Below are 27,375 nucleotides of genomic sequence, written 5' to 3' on the forward strand. Positions count from 1 at the left end.
GCCTAAGTGACAGAAGAATTAAGTTTTAGGGATGTCCAGATCTTATATAAAAAGGCTGACAGTCTTCTGTAAGTATAGGTAATAAAATTGCTACCACAGGCAACTTTGAAAATAGCATCATCTAAAGCACTAACTGCAGTCTTCATGACAGTCATCTCTAGTAAGGGAAACACAGACTAGGCACAATCAGAAAAATTAATAATGGAGGTCATGAGTAATACTTGTCACCCCACACATAGCTCAAATATTTTCAAAATAGTTCATTCTTTTATATCATTGCTTTTGGACCTGTGTTTAACAGTCATCAGTTTTCAATATGTGCCAGTATTTAACATTTTATATTTCCCAAAGGTTTTAAATATCTAAGTTAGTATGGCTCCTTGGAGGGCATTTAATAAAGGAGTAGGAATGGTGTTGAAGACTGTTAAGACGTTGTCTTCCGTCGCTAAGGGTTAACTCCTCAGAGTTCATTGTGCATGTTTTGCACAGTGCTCCTCTGGACCCTGATTGTTCCTCGATTAAGTGTGTTGTCACCTATTTCATGGGCAGAAATTCAAGCAAGTATACTAGAGAGAATAAAATGCTTTTGTGTGTGTGTGTTTAAACAATTATCAGATATCCAGTAATTGCCTTTCATATCTTTCCTCTGCCTTTTTTGAAGGGACCTTTAGTGGCACCATGGGAAGGCTCAAGGTCTCTTTCCATTAAAACATTTACCTGTAGCATGATTATGTTCAAGTTGCTTTTCTTTTGTTTAACTCCAAAAATGAGTAGGCAAGGCCAGCTTCTAAGGCTTTCTGAAAGCCAGTTAGGACCTGAACTTCAAAACTTGAAGTTTTTCTAATTCTCTTCAACAGCTAGATTGTCGCAATGAATGTGCAGTAATGGAACATACTCCAAAAGTTTTAACAGTTCATTCACAGTTAATGACAGAGAAAGCACAAGGAGAGAGAAATGCATCTTTCAAGATGTAATATTGAAAGAATATATTATCATTACAGATTATAATATTAAAATAATAGATTATTATCAAACATTCTATCCAAATTAAGTATCTCATAACTTTACTGCAGCTGAGACCATAACCATTCTACTCACAGCAGAAAACTGCAGTTTGGAAGAGTGAAGCACAGTTTCACCAGCAAGCAATTGTACGAAGTAGTTCAGGGTGGAGAGAATGGTAAAACACGACACGGCTTGGTTTTTGCCATAGGTTGTCTAATGTGAAGGATTAGGATTTCTGGGTTTAGGTGCTGGTTTCACCTATGTAACAACTCCACATTGACCCAAAGACCACCATGCGCCCCTGCTCCATTTTCAGACAGGCTGAGCAGGACAGCCAAGGAGCTGGACCGTAGTGAACGCTGAGAGTTTCCATGTACTTACAGACCTCCTTCCTGGGGCCACTTTATTCAAACACCTTCAGCTCACACAGAAAGATACTGCAGGTAAGACATATACAACTTAAATGCATACAGTAATAATTTGTTACCAAGTGTGAATAAAAGACAGCTGGGATCTAATGAGCTACTAGGCTAAGCATTAGTATGCTCAGCACCTCCAACAGGACTCCCAGGGGCTTTGTGCCCGTCAGGCAGATAGCAGTCAGGAGGACGGACAAGCTCCACTTCTCCTGGAAACAAATCCTTGACACTGCTGAGTAGCCGTCTTCGACCAGCTCCGTTTTCTCTCCCTTAGCATTTCATGCCTCTCCATTCCAGTGTTACTTCTTTTGAATTCTTGAGCTACTCACGATCACCTTCTGACTAGCCCTACCTGTTTGAAATTTTACCTTTATTATGGCTCTGCAGAAAGTCACACAGCTCCCTCATGGCTTTACAATTTCCTTAGACATCTGAGCCAAGGCTACGCAGCTGGGCTCCGTCAGACCAAGGACTGTGGGTCTCTGCAGCATAGCATAGCTGAACCTGTACAGGGGCCAGTATTGCGGAGGGTGTTGCACGGAATAGGTTACACCATAAATACAATCCCTGAAACCCATCTCAGATCTTTAGCTTAATATTTAGAAGAGTTGGAATTTCACCTGTGGAACGGAAGAATGCATTGCCAGATCTTTGTTCTCACTCTTGACCAAAGGACGTTAATAGGAATTAGGATGGGAGATGTAAGACCCAACACTTAAACCTCTCTGCCTCTGGAAGCATGCTGTACGTTTCTGATCTTGAATGGTGATACATTCCAAGAAATTTTTACTTCAAATAATTTTCTTTTAACATCCAAAATACATCTTCAGAATGCTTTATTTTCAGTTGCACCGTTAAATAACCTCTCTTTCTTTCATATATTTTGCTGTAGCTAGTGAAGATTTTTTTTTCCGAAAAGATTAGCAAACAGTTACTGTAATCTCTGTGCCTCAGTGTGAGAACAAAAGAAAGAACATGCAAATTTAGAGGCGGGGAAGGACCTAAAAGAAATTATAATGTTATTCTTTTCTTCAGTGTTATTTAGCAGTAATGCACTATTCATCAGTACAGGGTAGTTCTGTTCCTGCATTTTTACAGTATCGAGCAGTTTACTGAATAGATTATGTATGAAGACATCTGGAATATTGAGATCTTTCTAATGGTTTACAAAAACTGCAGCCTCTGTCTTCATAGGTGCTTCTCCAGAAAATTTCACCAGAAATGCAAGTCACTATGTTTCTTGGCAAAACATATGCCATGTTTCCGTACATCTAAATGCACAGTGGAAACAAGAGGATGGTGATCTAGCAACAGTTATTGTGCAAGTAGAGCTAATGCAAACAGAAATTTGTTTACCTGGAAGATTCTTCTCCCTGATACCTCATAGCTTGCTCCCCTGTGTTCTCTTCCCTGCCCATTTATATCTCTGAATTTGTGAATTATCGAAGCACGCAAGCCACTGCAGGATTTATTTTCTGTATTACTGTCTTTCAAGGCTTGTGTTTACACATAAGAAAATATGTATGTTTAATGGCAGAACTTGAACCTACAATATACTGGGTGGTAGAAGGGAGGAACTAGGAATCTCATTGATTTTTTTTTTTTTTTTAACCTTTTAAAAAACAAACATCAGAACGTCTGTTAGTCTCAAATTATGACAGAGGAACACCTTCTGTTGTACAGTGCCCAGTTGAAACATTTCATCAGTAACGTCCTTTTCTTTCAGTGTTAGGTCATGAAACATATTTCAGCATGAATTTTTAATTTGCAAGTTTTGGTTGATCTACTTACAGCAAACCATGCAACATTGAAGAGACATTGAAGAGCAAGGACTGAGACAGGGGGGTAGCTTTTTTCCTCCTCCTTTTCTAGGCTGCAGAGAATGCTGTTGGTTCTGTAAAAATCCCGTTGGAGACACTGCATCATCCTGTGCTCTCTAAACAAGATTACCTTCTTTCACCTACTCTTTCTCAAGGAAATACTCTCTTCTAGTGTTCAGTAAGAACATTAATATATTTTTTCTTTTTTGTTGTGATTTTTTTTACATAACCTCTCCCTGTCCCCAATTCTGCCTATTCTACCACCCAAAAAACCCAATGCTATGACACACACATCCCCCCCAAAACCAGACAAAGATCCGAGGACGGACCTTGCTGCATGCAGGGCAACTGTTTGTCAGCAATACAAATGCTCACAGAAAGCTTTCTTAACTCTGTGTAAGAGCAACAAAACTATTTTCATTAGCCTCATCAAGAATTAGGTCATGTCTGTTGTCTTTACCAGAACCGGAAAAGGAGATGCTTCCTAATATAGGGATATTTTCATCAGAAATGATGTGACTTTCAACATCCCTAATAGACAAAGAAAAATGTGACATAAGAGCAAGTGAAGTCTTGAAGAGAAAAGCAGATAGCTACCCTTGCAACTCCTCGCATGTATTTCATAATACTTCAGATTTTGAAATATTTCTGTCTCCTGTCAAGTGCTTAGGTCTCTCTACTCTAAGGAAAAAAGTGCATTTTAGTAAATATCCTTGATACACTACTGAGCATTGCTGCTCTAAGTAATATAATCAGATGCATGTCTTTATAAGGATATGTTATTGTGTTCTAGTAGCTGCTGGGATGTTTTCACAATGATTTTCAGTAGAGAAGAGGTTATGTTTATGCCCATCTTTTTAAAAGGCTGTAAGAACTGTCCAGGGAACTACAGGGGACTCGAGCCTTGGAGGTATCACCCAGAGTCCATATCCAGTGGTGGGTTCAAGAAAGTTGTTGAGAAATTAGAGAGTGTCCAGCAGGTGCTGTGAGAGATCCTGGATCACCTGGCCAGAGAGAGGCGATTGAGGGAGCGGGGCTCTTTTCATTAGAAGATAAGGAGGCCCATGGAGATGGAGTGGTGTCCCTAGATGCTCTGGGGACCATTATGAATAAAATGGATCCAAAACCCCCAGAAAATGGATCCTGGTATTGGCAAATGCCAAAACAATCAGCACCTGCCCATAAATCACAATTTGAGAGGTGCAGATTGGATGTTAGGAAAGCACTGGAACAGGCTTCCGATGTGGCTGAAAAAATCTGTCCCTAGAGGTTTTCAGACATGGCTAGAAGCCACACCTGATCTTATCTAGACTTGGAGTAGTCCTGCTTCAAGTAGGAGGCTGGACTTGATGACCTCCAGAAGTCCCTTCCACCCAACGTTTCTATGAGAACAAAAGCATATGAAAGTGTAATACGTGTCTCGTGTGCTCTCAAGTTTTGTAAATAATATCTGGTATAATCCATGTTACTTTCTACAAGCCTTGGTAGAAATTCTACTTCAAGCACTCTGTAAGCACATCAGAAAACAGTGTCAACCCTAGTCAGAGTGGGGAGGCATGCCAAGAACAAAAGACCAGAATAGTTTTAGCTTTTTCCCTAGAGATCCTGCTTTAAAAGACCATTCCCTTTAAGCAGATATCCAGCCTAGGTGGCATCTTCTATTAGAACAAACCACCTTGGATTTTCAGTGGAGAAAGGAAGGGAGCTTTTGAAGAGCTCCTACTCTGTGATTGTGAGGAGTGACCTCTAAGGAACAGAGCTCAATATAACTTGGCCTTTCCCTTTCTGACTGATGACTTTCCTACTGTGAGAGCAATCTATAGTCGTTAGCAAGACTGCCATGACTGCTTGCAAAGATCAGTTGCTCTGTTCACTGAACTATCCTTTTTTTTTTAATTCACACAGGCTACTTTGTTACTAAGAAATTGGCAGTATAATAAATTAACTGCAGCATTTCTCTTTCTGACCTGCTAGGGGGTTGTGATATGTGTTTCAAATCAGGTTCCCGAGCTGTATTTTCTGTCTCACTGAAAGGCTCACCTTCAACACAGACAAAACCTAAGCAGAAAGTATCAAAGAACATGGTTATGACTATTTCCAGCATAATAATCAAGACTTGACAAGCTATTAAAAACTCATTAAAAGAAGATGACTGTGGTAAGAGCCACCTAAAAATACTACATGATCCATTTGCAAGTACAATCTCAAAAGAAGAGTAAAAAAAGAGAAAACGGCAAATGAAAATATTTGACAGATGAATATATATGGATGTCTTATTTCAGGCATTCTTAGTCATGGGAAAAACATGGAAAGGGTTGTCAGAGCAAGTCTCTTTCCATTTTGAGGACAGGAGCAAATTATTCATAGCACCACCAGCAGTCTAAAATAAACTGAAACTCTAAAACATATTTCCACAATGAAGTAGGTAATTTCAGAAGTACATCTAACAAGTAGAAGACCATGCTAATTTCTGGCAAGTGGATTTCTGTCCTCTGCCCAGCTAGTAATGGCATTTACATCTGTTGCCTTCAGTTCACTCCTCCAGCTTTGTCACAGATTTAAAAATGCACCTTCTCACAGTTCCTATCCCTGGTGACCCAGTCTAGCTCCTGAATGTTTTTTGTTGTTGTTTCCAGTATTCCCTTGGTACCTATCTGCCGCCTTTTATTTAGCAGCTGTGACTCTGTATCTAGCATACCACAGCTTCTCCTCTTAAAAAGACCTGGATCACCTCTTCTCTTCAAGCACCCCTACTACTTATTTCCACTTGCTGCCTCACCAGCTTGGTGTTTCCTCGCTCCAGAGCCCACAACCTCTCCAGCTGCCTTCCCTCTGCTGAGACAGACTTCACACGTGCACCAACACCTTCTTCCTAGCCAAGCCTCACAACTGGTCATCTTCCCATACTCCTTCTATGCCTTTCAGGGTTTTGAAGATCACTACTACCTTGGCTTCTCTAGCCTTGTTCACTCCTCATTCTCCTCTTGCTGCTCTTTCAGTGCATCTTTTTCAGGGTTTTTTTCCACTAACCAACGGGAAGGTAACTTCGATTACAAGCAGCCACTGGAGTTTGCGTATTCTTTTAAACAAGACTTTTGCAAAATTCCTTATTTAAAATTTCTTTTGACTTAATCTTGTAGAGTTGTTTCTAACTGGTTAATCTAGACTGTTGCTATGAATGTCAGAAGGCAAAACTGGAGACAGTGGTAATTTTGCAGTCAATAAAATGCATGTTCTGCCTCAGCCACCAATTTTATCTTTCGTAATTTACCTTCTGCCTCAGAAAAGTGCTCAGCCTGTAGCTTTCATCCAGTTTGCATTGTTTGCTCCTTAATATTCTCTGCATCATGAGTAGCATCTCTGAGGTTAATTATTTCTCTACCTGCTTCCTGGCCATGATCAGAAGCTATGCATTTATTTGAACATCATACAGATAGGGACAGAAACTAATTCTTCTTCTTTGGAACTCTCTTATTTTCCATGTTCTGGTATGTAGATGGGAGCAGCAGTATGTATGGACATCCCCATGGATACAGTGGGAGAGTGCTAGGAAGGAGATCCTGTTGTACATGTATTTGCAGAGCCACATGCCATTCTGTCACACAAGCCAGTGTCCCACTCCCAATGATTTTTGGAAGGTACTAGGTGCTGTAGGCATTACCGAAGCATGGTCCAGCTGGCAGACAGCAGGCTGAATCCTGCATGAGGCTAGCTCTGCCTGCAGCACGTGCCTGGAAGGGATGGTCGGTGCACTGTGCCGGGAAGCCCCTCAGTGACAGTAGCAACAAGCCATCTTTCAGGGCTGCAACCATGTGGACTGTCCCTTGCAAACACCTTGTTACTACTGCCGAAGCTGTGACTGAGTGTCCAGAAGCTTGATCTTCCTGTTAAAGAGGTAGCCTTCTGTCGGTGTGAACAAGGATACAGAAAAACTTTACAGAATTCCTTGAAGCCAGGATCAGATTTAGACTGGCCCAGACCCTGGTAAGGATTAAAGTGGTAGCTGGGATGCTCCAGATAATGTAGCACTTGTTCTTCATTCTGCCACTTTCACAGGGAATGGGACAGGCAGAGATTTTTCTTTGCCCTACAGCCAGAAGGGGTCATCTTGCTTGCAACAGGGGATTTGCAGTTTCAGTTCAAGTTATGTGGTGCACTTTGTGTCACATCTGCTTATTGTCCCCTTGGGTGCCCTTGGGCTGGGGCTCAGCCATGGGTACAAAGCTTTTGGCTGTGGCAGCCAGGAGGCTCAGCAGGGCAGGGGAGCCACACCGACCGACCTCAGGGCGAATGTGGCCCTGCAGATGTGCGGGGACTAGTACATACAGAATGAGGAAACGTCAGCACGCAAAGGATAAACAGCTCAAAGGATAAACAGTTCAATGCAGAGCAATAAAACTAAACTCTTTTCCATTTTCTTCTTCCATGTTTTGGGTTAGGGTTTTTTTTCATGGTGTGTTTGCTGTTTAGTGATTTTATGAGCAGCCCTTGAAGGTTTATAATACTTTTTTCTAGTGTGGGTGGATCTATTTCCACTTCATTTTGAATGTTGCCTTTTAATCGCAAATGCCATTCAGCTGTGCATGGAGTTTAAGCTCTGTGCAAATCCCTCAGATATACCAGCACAACTTATTTGTTTAAGTTCCTGAGAACTCTGTGAGGTGGAAATCTCTGTGGAGTGAGGTCGTTGGTCCAGATTTCTTGTAGTGCAGGGGAAAACGCCTCCAGCTCTGACTAGCCATCAGCAAATATGGAACAAATGCCCGGGGACTCTTATCTGTCAAACCCCAGCAACTCATGCTGAGTATAAAGACACCTTGGATTGGACTCCAGGAGGAGGGTAGAGTTGACAAACAAAGGTGAAGGGAAAGCAGAAGAGAAAGATGACTTCTACAAACTCCTTGTTGTTCAATGTGAACTTTATATTTGTACCTAGCATATAGTACCCTAGGGTACACAGAAGCTGTTTCCACCTTGAACATGAGCTGGTTCCAGACTAACCTTGTTCTAGACCAGTTTGAGGGCTGATTCCAGTAATGTGGCTGGGAAGTTGCAGTGTCAGAAGCCAGCAGAAGCTGTGCACAGAGACTGCATGTATTGGTGTTGGTGTTGAGCTTGCTGAAATAAAAAAAGATGCTGAGATAAAACTGAATGCAGAAGAAGCTTTGTTGTTGCCTTCAGTACAGCCAACATTTCATCCGGTCTGAGTTGGTCATCTATACATTAGAGAAATAGTACCAAAAAACACCTGTATACAGCAACTGAGCTTGCTGTTTATTGTTAGGGTGCTGGTATACACCTTAAGGTACAGAAGGGATGCAAATCTGCCTATTACACCCAACAGTATCAGTATCAGTAACAATTGATTGGGTGGTGCACAGTCTCGTATCACCGCATCCCTGATATTATATACAATTCAAAAAGACAGTCTTCCTATACTTCCATCTTGGGGAAACTCCTTCTGGAAGACTTTTGGATCTGATGGTTAGTCTCCCTTCTCTATTTCCCCCGCTTTTATTTGTGACTAATTTATACCCATCCATTCTTATGTCTTTTAAAATAATTCTTCTCTCCGAAATGTTACAGGCATCTTCTGTGCTTGTTAGGCTCGTGACCCTGCTTCTCTATCCTGCTGGTCATCCTGCCATTCAGAATTGCTTACATGCAATTCCCTAGTGCTTTCTGTCACATTACAAATACCTGCCCATACATCTAGCCCTCATGCACTAGAGTCCATGAAAACAAAATACCCTCATAGTTGGTCCTCTCCAGCAATTTATCTCTTGCCCTTTAACACACATTTACGCGCACACCACGGAAATCCTAGGTGGGCAGTGCTGACTGCAGAGGGTTAAAGCAGGCTGGAATAAGTTGGGAAAGGGGTGCAACAAGGTACATTACACCAGAGCAACAGTGCTGCTGATTGCCAGGTTGTCTGTCAATATCTAGCTGCCTGTTTCTCTTGGCAGGCGTGCTGACGCATCCTGGAACCTCACTGGCAAATATCACGCCAGTTTCTCTTGGTCAGCCTGTGATTATTTGGCTTTTCCTTTCCATTGTTTCCAAAGGTAAGAGTGTATGCATAGGGAGAAATATTTTTTTTCAGTTTTGTTTCACTTTATATAAGAACATTGCCAAAAACTTCATCTTCCTCCCCCACTTCTTGTCTGGCAAGCTGTTTTCCAGCTCCTCTAATGTCAGAGATCCAAAATCCTGTAGACTACATTTAATCAATACAATTTCCTTGCATCTTACTGGCTTTCTTCTGTGAGCATCCATGTGTCTTTCATGTGTTTTTTAGAAGAATGAATTGTATTATTTTTCCAACTAGTCAAAAGTATTGAAGCCTTAAGACTTCTGCTTCTAAAGTCACAGAAGTATAGCAGCTGACTTATAAAGCAATGTTTGCCTTTTTCCCTCCTGGCTCTTGCTGTTTTCTGTTGCTGGCAGGCTTTCCAAACCAATTTTGAAAAGAAGATAAGGCAGGACCTAGTAAAAGATAATATTAAATATCCCTCGCTTTAGTTTTTGTAGTCTTTCAGGGAGAAGAAAAAGGGTAACTAGATTCCTTTGCTTGTGGCCAGACTTGTTTTCCTTGCCTGGGGTTTTTAAAAGAAGAGAAATAAAGTGTTAATTTTGCACCTGTATTAGTGGATGGGAAATTTGACAGTGGCATTGACTGCAAGGAGAGAAAGTGAGAACAGAATACAAACTTCTGTACATCAGCAGCTGTCTCATTTCTGAATCTTCTCCCTGAGGAACTTAAGTCTGTGTTGGCAACGGGTTATGAGTTCATAATATCAGTGTTATAAAGATAACATGAGCTAGAAAGGATAGGTTAAATTAGGATTAAACCAGCTAGGATCACATAAACAGACCGGGGTAGATTAATTTTTATATAAAAAGGAAAGATTAGGTTAGGAGTACTGGATTATGTGGACTAGATAGCTCTGAGAGAGCTACTTCTGAGTAATTTAAGGGATATTCTACAGTTCTTAAAAAGTTAGCAAAAAGAAATCCTTCACTCTGAGTTGCTAAGGTGATACAGCCGTAACAAAGACTCATGAAATCCTAGAATATGCAAGGGGAGGCATTTTCAGTAAAGGGTGGTGTTAAACACACTGTAGGAAGCTCTAGTGAAACCTTATCTGAAGTATGGGTACCATAGTTGTAATTTAAAAAATTAATTTGGTCTGTAAAAAAAATGCAGAGAAAAATAAGTATGGAGAGGAGGGAAATTCGAAGTCTCGTTTATTAGACGCTAGAATTGTCTTTTATTCACCATGGTAGGGGAAATAAACATCAGCCAGGAGGATCTTCTAAGAAAAATACATATTTTATATGTGACAGCAACACAGGGACTTTCTTAGGTCACCTGGGACACCCAGCCTAATATCTCTGATACATTTGATTTTCAAAAAGCAGGCTCGTTTTTCCATGGAGGTGACCATTTTCCATGGTCACAAAGTCTGAAATAGCCATATGCTGAAATACAATAAAAACTTGCTTGAGGAGGGAATTGGGATTTGGCCCAGGTTAAACAGAAGATACTCAACACCTAGCAGAGGTAGACACACCATCACAATCCAACACGGGTCAAAGGTCCTTCTCCTATTTTGTCAGAATTTCACAGGCTGCTTTGGTGGATATTTTCATCAGTTATACCGTTAACCAAAAGAATGTCATTTTTTGTTAATGTACTGTATCTGAACATTTCCTTGCAGTTAGTTTCCTTGGTTCAGCAATTTTAATGGATTTTTCCAATGAAGAAGTTGAAGAACAGAGCTGGCAGAAGTAAGGTCAATAAGTACGTTATATCAGCCATGAATGTCTGTATTTTTTTTATCAACCTCATTATGAACTAGGGTTAACACACAGAGCTCAGTTCAGCATGTGTTCACTGGAATCTAAATGAATCCTTGGAAGCTGGCACTTCCACGGCTGCTGATGTTGGCACTAATGCACTTTGCATTAGTTTGCCACAGCTGGAGATCTTGATTCACAGACATGAAAAGAATCAAATTGATTTCCCTCCTTTCCTTCTTCTCCTTCCTTCCTTCTGTCTTTCCCTCCTATTTATAAGCCCATTTAAATCACGTTGTAAAACTGTGGGCTAGCAGAAAAATGTTTTGCTGTGGAATAGGAGGCAAAAGACCATTGCACAGAAAAGCAATCAATTGTTAATCCATTGGTGCTATGGAGGCCAGATTGAAATGTATGTGTATGCAGAGGACTGGGAGGCTATGCATCCGATATCGAGAGTCTCTGGGGTTGATTACAAAATGTCTGACTTCTCGGCATCTTTAATTTTTTCCTGAAATAAATTAGGCACCTCAATAAAAGTTAAGACTATAGCTGTTGTATTGAATCAGGGCCACTATGTACTTTTTTCCTTTATCATCAGTACTGCTGAGGGTGAACAGGCAGAAGGCTCTCACTGAAGTCTTTTCCAGTCCTGTCAAATGATTGAAGAAACACTGAGAACTACTGTAGAATCAGTTCTTATTAGTCTCTGTCTGAGGATAAAATAGGGGAAGGACAGCTAGGGGAGGGTGAAAGAGAAAAATAACAAACACGGTGCTGGTGCATTTGCAAGTTGAATGTGATAAATGTACGGAAGGATGCGTGCAATACCTATAATCAAGCTAAACACCAAATGTCAGAGGAAAAGCTATTTGCTGTTCGACAGATAAAAAGCGCTGCTTCTTTTATTCAGGTGTGTGTAATGACAGTAATAATAATAATTTAACACACATTGTGGCAAGGATAGTTTCCATACTGTCCCCATTATTTTGTTCACATCATATCTGTTGCCAACCAAAGAAACTAGCATTTCTATCCTACAGTTCTAGCTCCTGTTAACACGAGACAGAATATACCTCCAAAGCAGAAAATCTGTGCTTCCCTAGCTCCCCCCTTTCTGGCAGGAGTCCCTTCACACTTCTGTGAGGACCAAAGGTGGGGAAGCTGTGAACACGCCTCTGACAACCCTTCTGATGGAGGCAGAGAGGAGCCACACTTATAGGATCCAGGACCAAGATCTGTTTAACAACTCTTTATCGGAGTTGGTGAAAAAAACACGCTGGTTTTGCTTATTTTAAGGAATATTCAACATGTACAGGGACCTAGCCCCAAGTTTTTAACTTTTGCTTTAAAGATCTCACAGTTTACAGAGATTATAACTTCTGTTCCACTAATGATAGGGGTGTTTGTCATAGTGATGTGGCAGACAAGTGTGTTTGGTCTTTTTGCTTCGGACAGGTAAAGGTTTATCTTAGACTTATGTGAAAGCCACGTTTTAAAGATACGTCCTCAATCTATTCCTCAGCTTTATCTTGGCCCAGCATATGGCGGTGCACTTTTAGATTGGTTAATCAGAATTCCTAGGGCATTTTGTCCTGTCTAATACCAAAATCATTAATCTTATGTCTGTAAAATACTCTGCAGATCTGTTGTCACTGGGTACACATTAGCTATGTGACTGTCTGCACTTAGTGAGCAACAGCAGTGCATTAATTTCATTTGCAAGACTTTTTTTCTAGACATACATTCATCTCGTCTGATCTATGTTTCTTGCTGAGTTTTTGCAATGCTACGAGTTTCATAGACAGTAATTGTAATACATCTGCTTTTTTGCTAGGAAAATTTGAAGTATGAGTATTAAAATGCAAATTATGCTAAAGACTGGGATCGAAGTCACACTTTGAAAAACAAAATTTAATCTTTCTGACAAGTAATCAGATGTTTCAATAGCCTACTTAATTAGAAATGTTACTAAGCTATTAAGTTATGGATTAATTTGCATATACATTCCCACTGGTGTGTGCATAGCTACGTACGTTTTCACATACCTATATAAAGCATGCACCTACACGAGGATGCAGCTGTGTGAGAATGGCAGAATCTGGACATGTTATCTAACACTTTAAGCTGAACGGAAGCAAGCTTTCTACCTTGCAAATATCTTAAAATTTGCATGCCATAAGCATTGCATCAATGTATCAACCAGTCTGCAAATATTTTGTGTCAACTTTCCCACAGAACCCTTAAACACCCTCCAGCAGTGTCGGGTTTGAAAGTCGGATTTGTGGCTCACCGCTAAGCGGTGAATTGTGCACCCCAAAACCCTTTCCTGGGCTCGGGGCTTCCTGATCATGGAGCACGGCTCGTTGGGAAGGAATTGGGTAGCAGCACACACATGCTTATAGCTGTCCATATTAAGTTGCTGTTCCTATCAATTTATTGATTTGAAGCTGCATCCTAAGCCAAGAAAACGTATGAAGTAATTCTGAAACATTGCCTTCGCCAAAATCCAGCCAGACACAGGATAAAAAATCAAAAGTTGCTGAGATCAGCCTGATGCGTTAAATTGTGTTGTATAAGCTCACGTATTTTGCTGCTTGCAAAATGTCTATTACAATGCTGGTGGGCAGGACCAGATCATAACTGTTATTATCGCTTATACATCAGGCAGGGTTGAGGCTGGGGAAGGGTGTTTCCTGACCAAAGGACAGGGCACAGGACTGAATGTGATGTCTTTATACCTACCCTGATCCGAGACATACTGTAAGTGCACATCTCAAGACACTTTCTAAAATATTGTAGCCCTTTATCACAAATATCTTATAAATACGCTTCTAGTGTCTGAATTTTGAAATCATCCTAAGTCTGCTAGATGTCCATAGGCTCTGTGGTATTCAGTTCCTCTGAAAGTCTGGGCAAGTACAAATACTACATAGATTATAATTGTGCGCACAAACCTCATTTACACATCCAGGTGCTTTCCTTTATATTTTCAAGCGTACTCAAATTTTATAAATTAACAAAATGGATTTCCTTTAAAAGACTGCCATTCTTTCTTCAGCTGGTTTGCTAAATTAAACCCAGCTAATTAAGAGCAAGGCAATTGGCTCCATCAAAGGACATTACATTTAAAAATAACTGGATCAGACACTTCTAGATTAATTTGGAAAGGCAAATGGAGTTTATAATCTCAAACATAAGGCCAAAATAAAGAGTGGTGTTGATGTTCATCCCTCAAAGTATATCTATAGCAATTGAAAAGCAAAGCATCACTGTGATCTAAAAGAGTTTGTATCATGTAGTTATCATCTATCATTTTCCAGATATGTTTGCAATTTAACAATCATATATTGATCTCAAAGAAATAGCTACATGGAAAAAATATGTCCTTTTAGGGAACTCTGCAATGAACTTCAGTGAAATGATTTAGTCCTTTGCTGAAATGAATCTTGAAAAAAAAACAATTCAAGCATAGATATTATTTTTTTTAAATGCCAACTAACCAATTATCATAGTTTAGTTTCAAAAAGATCTGTTTTGCTAAATGCAAGTACATGATTAAGGTAAAAAATTAGAAGGGAAATCATTATGGCAAAGGAACGGTGCACATCAAATATGGTAGGTATGTCAAAGTATGGTTAATTACATGCCAATATAATGAAACCAATGTATGGTTAATTACATTACTTACCGCAGTTCTTACATTCTTACAATAAGTTTAAGATTCTAATTATTCTGTTAAACAAATCATTTTCAAAAACACTGACGGAAGAGGCAAATTCTCATTTTGGTTATTTTGTAATCAGCCTAATGATGTTTCCTTTTCAAATCATTAAGCAATAATTTGTGGTGCAGTGCAGATAATTCAGATTAATTCGAAGAATATAAAAATCATTTACCTATTTTGAACACGAGGCATGTTTCTGTGCCCTGGAAGCAGTGAAGTGAATTCACGTCTGATCTCTTAAGTGCACTTTTAATCCATTGTCGGTTTTCACCTCCCTGTATGTTCCCCATACATCTTGTCTAGAGTTACACTCACAACAAGATTCCTGAGAATTTCCCTTTATTAACAAGAGCTAATGGCATGTGCTGCCATGAAAACTGGATGAAAACAGATGCTCCTAGGAAACTGATCTTTGCTCATAGCCTATGGTCTGGAAACACAAAATGTTTCTATCACATAATGGCACTCAATATGTGGAGACTTAGCAGTGCAGGAGGAGCTGGGACTAACAGCTGTACACGTAGCCCTGGCTGGCTGACCTGGTTCCAAAATACAGGCTGAGGGATGGTTACATGGACACTAATGTCACTTAAGGAATAACGTTGGGGAAAATGTCAATATATGCAGGGTTAAAAAAAAAAACTGCAAAGAGTCTGAAAGACCTGCAGTCACTGCAGTTTGTAATTCCCGTGTTCCCTCAGGGACGTTTTTCAGGAGTAGAAGTAATGTCTGGAAAAGCAGAGAAAAATCACTGAATCTGCTTGCAAGCAAAAAAGATGTAACGTTCAGTAAGTGCAGCTCATTTCATCCCTGCAGGGGTGCGGGTTGCCCCCCTTGCTCCCTGTGGGATGTCTCCCCTACGGTGTGTTCCTCTGGTAAGCACAAGTGTGGGGAGTCAGTACTCGCAGCATACGTGCTGGTGCAAGCTGCTGTGCTCTATTTGGGAGGTACAGTTGGCTATTCCTGGGAATCTTTTCCCGTGCACAATGGCCGGAGGTGGAAAGGACCTGCAGAGATCACCTGCTCCAGTTCCCCTTTGGCTGTGTGCTTTTAATGGTCACCATACACCTGTAGCACACTTCTAGCACCTTTTAATAATTTAGCTATCTTTTATGGCAAACCAAGTCCTAGTACAAAATGTAGCCAAAAAAATCTAGCTTTTTCCTGACCAGGGAGCACATCTCTCAGCATGTGGCCCCAGATATGGGTACAGAGCACCTGAGGCTTGGGCTCAAGCCAAGGGCAGGCGAAAAAACTTTCATCCCAGCCGAACACGCTGGAAGACTTGACCTCTGGATCTCAGCAGGGAGAAAGCCTGCCAAGGGAGCCCGTCCTCTGCAGGGTCTAACCAACCCGCAGAGCAAGATTAATGTTTTACTAGTGAATTTAACTGAATATTATGCTTAATTGACTTTACTCTACAGAAACACATTAGAGTGGTGCTTTGTGCACAGTTAAGATAAAAGCACTTCCTGGATTCCTAGATTGCCTATTTTGTGCCCTTGATACATTAGTTTGATTTAAAATTTGGGTCACTTTTGCCAGAGTGAGTCATAGTGATACCAAAAATTTATTAATTGATTTAATTTAATTTAACATCACTAAAGAGCCCATCCATTACCCAGCCTGGTTTTAAATCTCCTGCACCTGGAGTGTAGAGGAGCAGAGTTATTTGATTATGGATGGCTCTGAAGACTGCAGTTCCCTAGGGTTACATATTTCACGCTTTCTGTGTCCCATGGCATCTCCCCAGGGATGGTGCGGTGGAACACTGCTTCCCTAAAGGAAGCACGGCAGCTGGATATTTGTGCCTCGTTATGCTGGAATAATAGTTTCTATTTGTTCAAAATATAACATTTGCTTTGTTCCGATTACTATTGAAGTGTACTTTAGTGGTTTACTGACCCTTTTAATAGACAAGAATTTAATCTCTTTGCAAGAAAGGAAGCCAGGCATTTGCTCAAAAGTGGGCATACATTGGTATGTGCAATAAAATAAGACTCCACCACCCTCAACTTCTATTCCTGTTTAATCATTCTTCCACACAGGGAGTGCTGGGGTAGGATGAACTTCCAAAAATTATCAGCAAAAGAGAAAATGTACAGCAGGTACGCTTGCTATGTTTATTTAGATTTGTACAGCTGATTCTGAAAAGACTATCACTTAGTGATTTCACTTCTGTAAGAGTCATAAAACTCATTTGAATTCATCTTCTGTAGCTCTCACTGAATGGGAAAAGAACACATGCTTTTTTCTCAACTTCACCAGTCAGTTTACTTAAACTGCACATGTTATCTCCTCCACTCAGACTCCATGGTTCCCTGGCATCCTTTCTTCACCTTCTCCTTGGTTATCTCTTAAACAAGGCATCACAGATATAAAAATGCCCTCCGGCTGGTATATGCAGTGTTACTCTTAGATGGATGGGTGTCAGTTTAGAGTGAGAGACTTTGTGTCCTAATGGAGAGCACTCCACGGTATCACGGGTACTTAAGAGATCTTAAGTTACTCTTCCCCTTACAGTTGTACAAAACATTTGTGGGAGACAGAAGGGTAGCCAACGTTTTCCTCTCTGTCCACACCTTTCCCCAGATGAGAATTATTCCATGGGAGGGAGAGGTCTGTTAGAAGAAAAGAGTGAAACTTCAGTAGGATAATCCAAAGACTTGCTCTTTGAGGTTGCAGCCGTATTAGTAGCAGTATAATCTGTGTAATGATAATGGCCAAGAACTAACTTGGAACAGGAACCACCATACTAATAACATCATAATGTGCAGCAGACAGGCTGTGCCTGAGAGCTTAAACTTGTTGTAGAAGATGCGTGCAACAGGAATATTGTTGGGTGGGGTGGGGGAGAAAGTTAAGAGTTGGAACAAGCCTAATGTCTTTGTTCAAAATGACCAAAAATGTAAAAGATCCCCGTGCTGTGTTTCAAGAAGATAACTGCTTTTAGGATGGGAATTCTTCAGAAAGAGATGAAGGGTTCAAAAACTGTGGAATAACAGTTGTGGGGTTTTTTTTCTTAACTGGGTGTCAGCGTTGGGGCTGTGATTCTTATATTCAGTTGAGAGAGTCTTGCATGTGGTGTGGTAACTGAAAAGTTGTATTAAGTCATACTGATGAAAAATACATCACAATGATGTATTTTTGCTTTTTTTACATGCCTTAAATGTTAAGTAAAAACATTTGTAGAAAACCTAGAAGAGCTGGGATTAAGTTTATCCTTTCTACAAGCAATAGAGGCTTACTTACTCCAGCCATAGTTTCTTCTCAGTTGAACTAATCTAATAACTCAGTAGAAATCAGTCTCCCTATATATTTCTGTTCAGCATCTTTTCTTTTAAAGGCTGGTTATTGTGGTTCCTGTGTAAGTAGGGGATGTAAGGGAGACTTCTAATATTTTATTGCAAACTCAGTTGTTAGTTTCTAATTGGCTTACAAGAAAGCCCTGGAGAGGTCAATTACAGCCACACCAAAGGGAATATTTAGACTGATGTTGCAATCAGTTGATAATTCCCATTGCACCTTCAGTTCCTCTTGATTTAATTTCACTCAACACTGCTAAAGGGAAGAACTGGCTTCTTAATAAACTAACTGTGAATCTTTCCTACATCTACCATGAAAACACTACTGAGGCTGCTCAGTTTTGCATAAGATATTTAATTTTTCCTCAAATAAGAATTTGGACCCAAGTCTTCATGGTCAATATGTTAACCATTGGATCAAAGAGTCATTTTGATGCTCTCCTGCCAAATGAAAATTTCTGAACTTAAACAAATTGGCACAGCTTTGGCAGAAAAAAATGAATCCCATCTAAGAACATGCAGTAGGTCAATGGTTAGGCGCCGTCCTGAGAGGCAAGAAACTGCACTTAGTCCTTGCTCCAGATGCAGAGAGATGTGGACCTTGGTAATTAGGCATATAATCAGCTCAGCACTACAAGCACATGGCTTATTATGCAGCTCTCCAGGGTCAAAATTCTAAGCAGCAACTGATCTAGGGTACTGAGGATTTATTTTGTACTTAAAAGCATATCATTAATGTCATCTATTAGAAATTTAAGTCTTTTTGTGATTGAATGTATCTTGCCTTAATCCTTTATATGCGGTATGTCGGTCAATAGATTTAATGTTTAAAACTGAGGTCACCTGGCATTTGGTTGCTGGGTCTGTTACTGGTCTGTTTTTTGAGTTAGTAATTCACTTTTTCAGCCCGCAGAATATATATGACGGTATTTTTCACGTTCATCCCTTTCTGAAGGCTAGCGTACATCTAAACCCTAAAGATGGTGCTCATAAACTAGAAGCCCTTAGGGTGTTCATAAACCCTAAAGTTTCTGAAAGATGTTTTCAGCACACAGAGTGCAACTTCAGTTTCAATAAACACAATTACTACTAAAAAAATCTGCAGAAAGCAAACTGTTTATATCCATTCTCTAATCTGTACTGTTTTAATGGCAAAGATGTAGAGTACACCAAGCACCATGCCAGGCTAATTTGTCTAGAACAAAATAGAAAAACACTGCTTTGGTGGAAACGTTCGTTAAAATTGTTTCCATAGTACTTGTTTCCTCAGGTACCTCCTACATAGTCCAACTTGGTATTTTGCAATTAAGTCAAGTTCTTTAATGCAGTAACTTCCCTTCTCTCCTCCTGCCAGTCAAATCGTATTACAAAATCTTCTTCTGCACTCAGCTAGACAGCTCTCTGTAAAATGCTCACTTTCCTCTTAAAAAATAGACGTGACATGCAACCCACCGCTCTGTACAGTCTGTCATCAAATCATCTGTGTGGCATAATCCTTACCCTGCTATGTCAGAAAGGTAGCATGTATTCAGCTGTCTATCACTTCTTTATGCTCGTTAAATCTTTGATGAAGTCAGTGAGCCAAAATAGAATGTGGAAAACGGATGATCCTTTGATAGCTTTATGAAAGGGTGCTCAGACATGCAGTCATATAAAGAAAGGTATAGTATGTAAGTATGAAAGGAAGAACAGGTATCGCGGAAGGGCAGGCTATTTTCAGCTTCAATTTCCATTAAAATAACAATCTGCATTTTTGGTTATGTGTTAATGAGAATAACTTCTCTGCAGCATAAAGGCAACTTTACACAATAAGTAAGCAAGCTTTATGCAGACAAATGAACTTGAAACAACTAAAGCGTTGTTATTCTAGTAATTCATTTAAGACTTATAGTATAAGACAGACAACTGCCCTTCTCATCAGTGGGAGAAAGATGGCAAAATGCCATCTCAGCTGTCTTCATTAAACTATACATGTACCATCTATTGATTACATTATAATTATATATGTCTGTATAAATGCACCTTAGATCTGTCTATTGCATACATTAAAAAACAGAAAAGTACAAACCCAATGTCATAGCAAAGACTGTTTTTCACTATTTAAGAGGCACAGCATGATATATTTGTGAAAATTGTTATTTAATGTGACTGAGAGAAGTTTAACTTTCCCAAGTGCTGAAGAAAAATCCCCAAAGCATGAAATTTCTTAAACATTCAATGGATTTTTGCCTTAATTAAAAATACATATACTGTGTGCTTCTTGATGTGAGTCTCCAGGTGCACATTTTACACGGCTTCAGCCATCTTTCCCTGCAACCCTGAGGACTAGAAGAATTCCTTCCTTATAATGAAATCTGAGGCTCATTCATTTCATGACCGCAATAGTTGTCATGCTTGTACACGGGTTGTGAGGCTGCCAACAAAACCTTGAGAACTGGCCATACTGGTACGGCCCAGTTTCCTCAGAGCGGACTAATGGGCCAGCTGTGGGCTTTTTACATCTTCACAGACAGGAACAGCAAAAACTTCCCTCCAACTAGTTATCCCACTTGGGTTTTGTTTTAGTACTGTCTCTCCAGTCAACTTGTTAACCAGTGTCTGCTAGCTAGGGAGTCAGCCAGTAGGAAGTGGTACCTTGAGATACGCAGCAGCAACAACTTTAAAATGTTTGGCATGGATGCATCAATGCATGAATACTTGCAATAAGTGAGCATGGCACGTTCTCCTGATACTCGCTGAAGATCAGTATTTTAAGAAGCAGTGACCTTAAGCCACTAGGAAATAGAGACATTACACTTTTAACTATCTACAATTATGTTTAGGATTCAGAAAAGAAGATGCAATGAAAAGAGTCATCAGTCATCCTCTAGCCTTCTTACGTAAAGAGCCTTTGGTAGTTCAGACGAGTTGTCATTCCCACCTTTTGCCACAAAACGAATTACACATAAATTAGTGTCCATCAAAATACAACTACAGATAACCACATGTGAGTCAAGTTTAACATACAGATTTTAAAGATCACAGCTGCTTTCTTCTTATAGTAGAATTGAAGCTGACATAGAGAACCCATGAACACGTGCATGGTTAAACCTATGTACAGCCTTTGACTATGTGTCTTTGTTAGCAAGTAGTGCTGAAAAGCAAGAGCAAATCTCTGCAATGCAAAGCAGTGTGCAGTAAATGAGGATGATTGGAGATTTGCTTCAAAAGCACACTTCTGATCTAAAGTGCTGGAGGAGGTCCCTTTGTCTCCTTTGCATAAGGACCTCAGCAGTCCTTATCTGTAAGGATTAAAGGAGGCGATCATAGCATTAGAGAAAGACACAAAAAAAAGAGGATGTATTTATTGCTTATCATTCTGGCTACCTTCAGGCAAGTAACAAGCAGCAAGAGAAAAACAGTTTTGAAGATGGATGGCTGTTTCTCTGAAATTTTTTGTGTAGTCAGCATAACTGCAGCATGTTTTTCATTTCTTCATTTGTTGGCATACAGCTTTGTGTTGAAGATGTAAGCATTTTTCATCTGAAAAGGTGTGATGGTATGATGGGCAAATGCATAATACAATTGGAGTGTCACTTCACACCATTGTTATATGTTTGTTTGGTCATGCATGTAATGACTTTGAAAAATGTGAAAGGTTTGGTGGTCAAACTAACACATCCAAAGTGGGTAGAAAAAAGGAAATGGAGTTTTTGAGCTAGAAAAGAAAGGCCACAAGTGTTACGTTTTGGAAATGAGAGGAAGCAGACCACTTAACAGGAGAAAGTAAGAATGCGGAGGATGTGGCAGTTAGGTGATCACATGCATGACACCTAGCCTAAAGGAGGTACAACAATCCTGATTCAGACAAGTAGATTTGCTTGCCGTTAAGATTATATAGCAGAACTATTTTGTGTTACTTTTTTTCTTGTACAGTTCTCCAAACATGATGCAGTAAATACCATGTGGAAATGTATGCAGCTACACTCCTCAAATCTTCTCAGTTCAGTGGCAACTAACTCAACTCCTCAATTGCAGCAAATACCAGCCTAAGAATTGTACTTTTTCAGACCAAAAAGTACCAACTTTTCATAGAAAAGGGTAAATATTTTTTTTTTTTTATATCTAACACTGAAATACATGTTCAGCCACTAAAAACACTACTTTCCTCCAGTGATGGCTGCCTTCTCATGGAGAGCTCTTTGTCACTGGGTTTCTTCAACATCAGTCGCGGGTTGTTGCTCTGTAGAAGTCATACTCTGTAGATATTACAGCAGCCAAAACATCTAATTATTTCATGTGTATTGTAGCTTTTTTCAGGCAGCAGGAAGAAGAAAAAAGTACCTCTTTTCATGCTGCTAATTATATACATATATATGCAGACAGGAATAGGCAGTGGAGCATGAGGAAGACATAACAAATCAAAACCCATGTGTCTAGTATTCCTGTCCCTCTGCTATGAGTTTGATATGAAAGCAAGAATTGTATAGTCTAATATGCTCATTGTGAAAGTCATTGCTATTGTACGATTCAAAGAAATACAATTAATTGCTTTAGGCTGCCACTTGTTTTAACTCTGTATTGCTACCATCTAATGCAATCAGAGAGATCGTTACAGACTCACAGATTTAGAAGGTCCATCCACTGCCCCAAAGCCAGGATGAACTATGCTTATGCTATTCATAGCACATTAGTCTGCTAAGTACTTCTCATGATGGAGATTCCCCCACCTTCCCAGGCTACATACTCCAGTGCTTTGCTATCCTTGCTAGTAGAAAGCCTTAATGTATAAGCCAAGTCTGCTCTGTTGCAATTTAAGCCCTTCATTTTTTTGCCCTGTAGTTAGCAGGCACAGAAAACACATTATTCTCTCCCTAATTACTGCAGCCTCTTAGGTACTTAAAGATTGTTCTCACAACTTTCCTCTATTTTCACTTCCATTCAATCGCTCCTGACAAAAATATACTCTCTAAGCCTCTGATCAGCTTCCCACAAAGATCTTGCCTAGACTTTGTAGCCCTAGCCTTCATTTCTTGAAATCTGGACACTCAGCAATGAGTACCATATTTCACTAAAAGCCCAGCACGTGCTGAACAGAGTAGGATTCTTTCACATGCTACATAGATTATACCACCAGCTACACATCATGTTGCAGTGTTTGCCTTGCTCGCTATAACCTCACATTGGTGACACATAGTTGACCTGGGAGCCAGAATAAGCTTCAGATCTTTTCTCTAGAAAAATACAATTTAATTAGGGCAGTTTCTTTCACTAATTTTTCACAGCAAAACTTCAAGTAACAATAAAGCTAAAATGACCTCTGCTTGGATCTAAAAATTTGCACATGGAATTTTGTATGCATAGCACTTACATGGTTCTGTTGACTTTTGAATGGCAGTATTTCTGCACAAACACTTGTGCTTGAAGTTTTGCTTCTACAGACCTAGAATATGTGTTAAAGCCTTTTTGAAAACCTGAATTTCAACAATTAAAATCTTGTGTGCCAAGTAGCAAGCCACAAACCTTGGCCTGTGAAAGTAGGCCTATCAAAGCTATCACATAAGGAACAAAGCTGGTACATGAGGAATGCATAAAGGCAGAGAGAAAAAACCATGTAAATAAAAATGGATAAAGGGGTTCAGTTTAAATGAAGTCCTTACTTTTCGGAGCCTTCAGCACGTTTAATTTTGGTTTCCTTTTAGTATCACATGCAACTCTTCGGTTAGTCGCTCTTGTATCAGCAGTTTTCTCTTTTGGAGAGTTGTGCTCCTCCTGCTGCCAGCAGGTGCCTTGAAGATACGGCGGCGATGTGCAAATAACGTCAAGCAACTGGAGTCGAAGCATTGGGACAGCCCGCCAGTTCAGCAAGAGGGCTGATTGAGGCAATGAATGAGGGGCCCTGCTCTCAACTGCAAGCACACTTTGCTTCCAAACCATATGCTGGCGACAGATTTGGGTGCAAAAAAAATCCCTATTGACTTTCTGGTGGCAGTTATAACCAACTTGCAAATTTTTCTGTTGACTTTCACTTCTATGGCTTTATTACTTTAGTGTAGTCCCAGGTTCATCTCAGCAAAAAGTGTCTGGGTTAGGTCCTACCATCTATACCTATCTTTTTTCCCTACAGAAGCACGAGGAGTGAATGAAAAGACTGAAAACAAACTACAGAGACATTGAATAAGAAACTTATGTGGCTTCTTGTTGGAGAAATTTTTTGGCATGAAGATTCGTGAACTTATGTTTCCACAAATGTTTAGTTATTAGAATGATAAGGGTGAAATACATTGCTCTGTTGCAACTAAGGTAATTTCTGCACAGTATCTTATTGGTTTATGCTTTTCCTCCTGTTCTAAGTCAACACCAGTTAAATCTAAGATACAATTATGAAAAAATATGAGATGATTCTTCCATACATTTACAGCTACATATTTGAAGGAAACCTTCAGTATCTTATAGAAACAATCCCTGAGCAATAAATTAATTAATTGTGTTTCAGAAAAAGAAATGTGATTATTTTTTTCCTATGCTTGTAGAAATTATGAATAAGTAATCCAAGGATTAAAGTCTGAAGACAACAAAGCTGTTTATATGAGCAGTGAGAGCAGCACTGGGAATTAAGTGAATAATTCTAAGACCTCTGACTGCAGAACTGTTGTCATAGTGCTCCACAAATACACCATCTCTGCAAAAATTCCTTATGAACAGTCCCTTCTATTAATCGTTTCCCCCAGCCTTCCCACACCTTCTCGCAGGCCTTACCAAGGGGCATAAAAGTCCTCTAATTCATTTCAGGCATTACCAAAAGTTGGCACACTAAAGCTTAAAGTTGAGAAATGTGTTTGTCACATTTTCAAGGCTGAGCTGTGCAGAGCCAGAGGCAGATAAATCCCTGGCAGCTTTAGGGAATACGGCAGGCTAAAATTTAAATTTCCAGAAGAGATTCCAGCTCAGGGAAGGCTTTCTGGACCTTCTGGGGCAATCGGACTGTGGTAGTCTGTGTCCCGTAAACCTTGGCTGCCAGACAGCCGTCTGCCCAAGCTCTGCTCCATGCCAGCTCTGCTCCCTACATCTGCTTGTGCCAGCAAGTGGGTGTTGCAAGCTGCAGCCTACGGACACTTCCAGGCACCCACAGGCATGTGGCCATGTCTGCGAAAACACATAGTGTATGCTTAAATTTGCCTCGGCGGTCAACATAAAAGCAACGGCCAGACCATCAAGGATAAGTGAGTTGCCTTGAGTCTCACCAAATTCAGTGCAACAGGCCATAATGTGAAGCCCTAATGTCACAATTGGTGAGACCTGACAGTAAGTAGAAGATAATTTAGCAGCTTAGAGAGTCTGCCCTCACCTCAGTTACATTAGTAAGTGTTTTAGCGTGGTCTTTAATAATCAAGGCTTCCGCTCTAGGTAATCATGGGGCGTGCATTCAAAAAGCAATGTGAATACTAGTAGTGCTCTGAAAATTGAGGACAGATGCTAAAGCTATAAGAACTGTTCTTAATTCACAAAAGAAAGAAGAAAAACCTCCTCCAGAGTTCTTTCTAGACAAGACAGAAATATTACATCATTAAAGATCTGCGTCGCAAGGTTTTACATATTATTAGGCTGAAGCAGCTCTGGGCATGTGAGGCCACACCATGTAGTGTATTGTTCTGTAAATATAGATTTTCTTTCTCATCTCTATCTATGGTTCTTCTTCCAGATCCATAATAATAATAATAGTGATAATAATTCTTACATCCTTGTTAGAAAGAGTATGAGCAGCCTATCCATTGGGGGATAAAGACATGAATAGTCAACATCAAGGGGAAGTTTATAAAATGTTTTCTGGTGTTATTACACCCACTCAAACTCCAGGAAAATTATTATCAATACTTAGTACTGAACTCTTATCAGTTGCCTTGAGGACTTCATTGTTATACAAAATTACAAATAATTTAAGATTTTTAAAAAATCATATTACCATGTAAAATGTGTCTTTCTGATAAAATTAATAATAACAAAGACAATTGACCTGCTTATGAAAGATAATTGCCTCTGAACAGTTAATGTCGTATTTATTAAGCAGGGAGAGTAAGCACACATAAGGATTAGTAGTGTAATAAGTCATATATAAGCTGGTATCATGGGCAAATCATGTAAATATGTTGTGTTCATATTTAGTTCTGTGATTAATAAAATTAGAATGAATAGTCGTATAGTAATTTGGCCATATTTTATTGGATCTTTTGTATTTGTACGATAATTTTATGTATTGATAATAGGTTTTAATAACCCATTTTAAAAATTGAGTACTTCCTTCATCAAAGAAGTTCATTCATCTTCCATCTGATTATCCATTATCTTGCAAAAGGGAAGAAAAATAAGTTCCTCTGAAAAAAAATGGTTGACTTAGTAAGTCAGCAAATGCACCACATAGCCTAAAAAAACAGTCGTAAAAGAAGAAAAAACAGCAGCGTGCAACTTGAAAAGGAAGCCTACTTTTCTAATGAGAAGGAATGAAAAAATTACCAAGTGATCATTCTTCAAAAGCTCGTTTCCCACCTTATCAAACTCTCCATCACCACCATAACTCTGACCTTAGGTAGCATGCACAGTTGCTAGGGAGAGCGGCGTTGTAGGATGAGGATAAACGGCTGACATGCAGCCATTTGTGCAATATTGGAAAGAATTTGCTTCCAGCAGCCATTTACAAAGTACATTGCTGGAAACGGGTAGAAAGCATGCACTTGTGAGAGAAAAGGAATTTATAAAGTGCTGCCACGCAGCTACGGGCAAAGAGGCCATCTGGTGCTAGGTGTGACAGGAGTTAACAGAACAGTCACCATCTTGCTTGTGGTGTGTCATTATCTACACAGCTAAAAAATACAAATTTCAAAGGCTTGAGATAGAGCTGCGTCCATGGGGACTGTGGCACTGTGCCTAGCCTGTGAGTTGCCAGGGAGGCTGTACCCTGGACCCCAGCACCTGCGCTCAGGCTTCCTTTGGCAGCAGAGACCTATGCTGGTTTCTGTCGGCTCATCCACAGAGGCAACAGGTGAAACGCTTCTTCCGTCAGGGGGAAGAGCTTGTGAAGTATGATCGTTTGTCTGTATAGAGGTACAACTGTACACACGCATGGTATCTTGCCTTCCAGCAGGAAGCAGGCCCTGGTTAATGAAGCCAAGGTGGGTCCTGAATAAGCTCAGTCTATAAGTGAAACTCACGCGTGGCTCCTTGTACCTGATGCTGGAGATGTCTTGCCTCACTGTTATATTAGGGGCTTTCTAGAAAGGATCCTCTGGGCGTGGCATACTTTGCCATTAAGATGCACTCAG

The sequence above is a fragment of the Falco rusticolus genome, chromosome 1, assembly GCF_015220075.1.
Source record: "Falco rusticolus isolate bFalRus1 chromosome 1, bFalRus1.pri, whole genome shotgun sequence".
NCBI lineage: Eukaryota > Metazoa > Chordata > Aves > Falconiformes > Falconidae > Falco > Falco rusticolus.